At 51.5% G+C, this 4,051-nt stretch overlaps 1 non-coding gene across 1 annotated transcript; it reads left to right on the forward strand.

The window, feature by feature from the left end:
• The first annotated feature begins 3,209 nt into the window (after positions 1–3,209).
• Positions 3,210–3,313, forward strand: LOC125349756. Its single transcript, XR_007210572.1, has one exon. It is a non-coding gene; the product is annotated as a U6 spliceosomal RNA (small nuclear RNA).
• Positions 3,314–4,051: the final 738 nt, after the last annotated feature.

Here is a 4,051-nt window from a genome sequence, read left to right on the forward strand (position 1 = left end):
TATTATGACTTGAGTTATATATAACCCAGAGCACAAAAATAACGGCACAACAGAGAGAGCAGGCAAGCCATGGAGAGAGCGAGCGAGCAAGAGACTTGCACACACCCTCACACGCGCACATGCGCACGCACACACTGTGTGTTGCCCTGGCTGTGTTATCTGTGAAGTCCGCAGCCACGAAGGCAGAAACCCACACCACCACCCAGAAGTCTCTGTGCATTCTGGGCTGGTGAGTGGCTACATCGGCAACTGAGGGGGCCTTAACTCCGCATGTTTCCATATTTATGCATTTTTATCTCTCTCGTGTGTGTGTGTGTGTGTGTGTGTGTGTGTGTGTGTGTACACGTACTACCTAATTGATGTGGTTTAGATTTAAAGGGTGAGCAGGAGAATGGTCTCCACTCCAGTGTTCTAAAGGAGACTTTCCTGCTCCCTCAGCTATGAAGGAAAGCTGAGGTATGGACGGGCAGGGTCAGATCTAGCCAGGCAGGCTGGAATTTATTTCTCAGCCCAAAGGACACACAACATCACCCTTCAGACACGAGATTGCTTTAGAAGATCATCTAGAAGGAGCAGCGCTGGTTTGCGGAAGAGAGAAGAGGCAGATGTGCACCAGGGACTGGGAGCCGGGTTCGGCAGCCCCTCACTGCCCTCGGAACTGCACGCATAAATGTGTACTGAAAACCCCAGTGGGTCACAGATAAGCGAAAGGCCTTCTGAATCCCAACCCAATGAGTAGAGTAATGGTTGGCCCAGGGGCTGGATTTGAACCGGTGAGCCTCGGATAAAGGCATTGAGTAGGTGCTTCCCCCTTTTCTCAGCACCCTCCCCAGCCACACAACATGAGGGCGCTCCTCCTTCCTGAGCATTGGGCCCAAGCAGCCGCTGGCTCAGACCACTCCGCAGAGCGGATACCTTGGCATCCTCTTTGTAATAAGGATGCCTTAGAGATGTGGGAAGATTCACAGCGCCGGCCACACGCGTCCACTTAGATGGCTTCCTTTGACCCTCAGAAGGTGCGTGGAGCGGGAGACGTCATTATCCACCCCTGCAGAGGCTGCGCGCTGAGTCTCAGGGCAGAGATTGGGCCCAAGGCTCCACGGGGTATAAGGAACTGAGGTGGATTCGACTCAAGCCTTCGGGCTGCCGACATTCCTCCCGGGCCCTCCACCCCGCTCACGGGCAGCCTGGGAATGCTGGCAAAAGTCAGGGGCTCACCAGACCATGAATTCTATCAAGGCCGCAGCTATGATGTTGTTTGCCCTCTGGGCTGCAAAAACAAAACAGAAAAAAAAAAGATTTAGGGGAGGGGAGGGGCTAAGAGCTGACCGGCGTAGGTCATGTCCAGAAGAATGCATGGGAAGACGCCCCAGTGGGGGCGGCGGGGGGGGGGGGGGGGCGGGGGGGAGGATTTTCCCCTCTCAGGGGCTGCTGCTTTTGTTCTCTGTGGTTCCTTTCCTCTGCTTGCTTGAGAGAGGGCTTGAGGGGAGGAAGGGTGTGCTTGCTTCATTCTGTGGCAGATGTGAGGGTTGTAGGACCAGGGGAGAGGAAATGCTGAGGACTCCTCTGGAGCCACTGGTTTCCCACTTAGCACTTGATTTCCTCCGCCATAGACGGCCCTCTCCAACCTGAGATCCCCCTGCCCTGCTTTCCACCTCTGTGCCCCCTAAATCCTCCCCCTACCCCCATCTTGTGCTCGACAAAGCCGCTGCTAGAAGTTGACAAAGCTGACTGGCTGCCTAATGTGCTACAGGTGTTGTTGCTAGGCAACCACCCCACTCCACAGCTCAGGCTCTGTCAGCCCAGATCAAACCCCTGGTAGCACTTAACCCCGTAACTGCTTAACACAAACACTAATTACCCAGGCCCACCAAAAGGCACATTTATAAGCCGTAATCAAGGGTCAGGGACGATAGATTCTTAGTACCTTTGGTCTTCAACTAATACTTCCTGTCTCTGAGGCCTGGGCCAGGCTACCCTAGGTAAGGCTTTGAGACATTGTTTGTCAGCGATGGTTCCTGTGTTGGCTCTACCGAGTGGACACGGAACTGTAGTGTTGGGTTTCCTTCTGAACTCAGCTGAAGTCAGCCGAATGCCCCCAGCTGCTGCTTCCTGGTCTCCAGGAAAAGGGTTTGTAGTACTCACTTGCCGCTGCATTCTCAATGACTTCTAAGACCTTTGGCATAATACCTTTCAGGGATACCTGAAATCTACCTTTTCTTTTTGATGTCTGATTCAGTTAGACTGGAGATGACCGTCTTTTTTTTTTTTTTCTTTTGATGATTCTTCTGACACTGAATTTTTATGCACTCCATCCTTAGGTTTGCTTGCTTTCCTGATGAAACAACTCGCATTCCATGGCTAGCAGGCAGTACAGGAAGTTCTGGACACAGGTAGATAGTACACTAGACTGTAGACCAAACTCCAGTCCAAATGACCTGCCTAGAGTTGGTTTCCCCCTCTTCCCTGGTGATCACATCGCTCAACTCTTGGTGCTGAGGCACTCTTGGTGAATGCATGAACAAAACTATGTCTTTAATTTCAGTTCCCCAGGTCTGGGGCTGTAGCTCAACGGTAGAGCGCTTGTTTCAAATGTGCACGGCCCTGGGCTCAGTCTCCTTTGCTGCAATCAGAAGCAAACCAAACAAACCAACAATAACAGAAACGAAACATCTCTTTCTCTTAAGACATAACTGCCTATCATCCTTTGGCTCTGATTCTTCTCTCTGTTGGTTGTCCAGATGGGAATGGCCAGATGCAGGCACGTGGGACCGTGGAAGTGAAGAGTCCCATCCATTCCCAAGAAGTGCCTTCCCCTTGGCTGACAGGCCTCATCCCCTGAATGGGGCCCAAAGGCCCACTACTCTGTCCCCTTCTCAGCTGGACTCATGAAGCAACTCTTCTATGGGCAATAGCCAGGTGATTCAGGGAAGAAGGAACAGATAGAGTTTGATTTTCTTTCAACATGTAGGCTTATTATGTATTCAGCAATAACCTCATAATCTCACCTCAACATTAAGTATCGTGCTTCTGGGGTTGGGGAAAAGCATGGTCCTAGCATGAGTGCCCTTTCTTACTTCACACCACAGTGCTAGCGTATGGCTCTCTAGCCTGCATGGGAGAAATGGAGGCTCAGAGGGGCTGCATAACTTGCTCCAGTTTGTACAACGAGGCAGTGGCACAGTGGGCATTTGAAAACCTATCTCCTCGTGCTCACTTTGGCAGCACCTATACTCGGGTTGGAACGATACCGAGATTAGCATGGCCCCTACACAAGGATGACATGCAGATTTGTGAAGCATTCCATGTTAAAAACAATTTTTAAAATGCCTTGCCCCGGTCGCCCCAGAGAGTGGGAAAACCACAGCTCGGAGAGTTGGAGTGACTTGCCTGAGGTCCTGCTGCTACTGGGACAGAGCTTGGGATCAGGAATGGGAACTAGCACGGGGACTTAAGGGACTCCCAAGTGTGTTCTCCTCTCTCTTGTCTCCTGTACTGCTCAGAATGGATAGATAGTGTCTCCTGGTGAAATGCCCACGTGCCCAGCATGGAAAGAGAATTCTGGGATGCAGCATAGACTGTCCTAGGCAGAAGCCCAGAAACGGGGAACCACTTGCCCATCTTTCTACTTTATTTAAAGGAGAGGAGGGAGAGTAAAAAAGAATAGGGACTGGCTCTCTCTCTTCTCTCTCTCTCTCTCTCTCCCCCTTTCTCTTCCTCACATACACATGTGCACACCTATCTTACGGTTCTTCCAGCCCAATGCCTCCTGATTCCCTCCCCCACCTTGAGTCAGTAATGCCTTGGCTTTGGGCTAAGCCACTGTTGCCAGCTGGTGGCATTAAGAGTTGGGATTGCCAGCTTGGTCACAGGTGACAGATTTGGGAACATCATCACAGCCCTGGCTTCTTCTCAATAGACCCAGTGGGTCGTGGAAAGCCCCAATTGGGGAGCCAAGTGAAAGAGAAAAGAGACTGCACATGGTGGGTGTGCTGGGGGAGGGGCTTGCCCCATGAGTTTAACACTTTCATGCAAGTGGTTTCTCCATAAA

The sequence above is a fragment of the Perognathus longimembris genome, chromosome 3, assembly GCF_023159225.1.
Source record: "Perognathus longimembris pacificus isolate PPM17 chromosome 3, ASM2315922v1, whole genome shotgun sequence".
NCBI classification, from domain to species: Eukaryota; Metazoa; Chordata; class Mammalia; order Rodentia; family Heteromyidae; genus Perognathus; species Perognathus longimembris.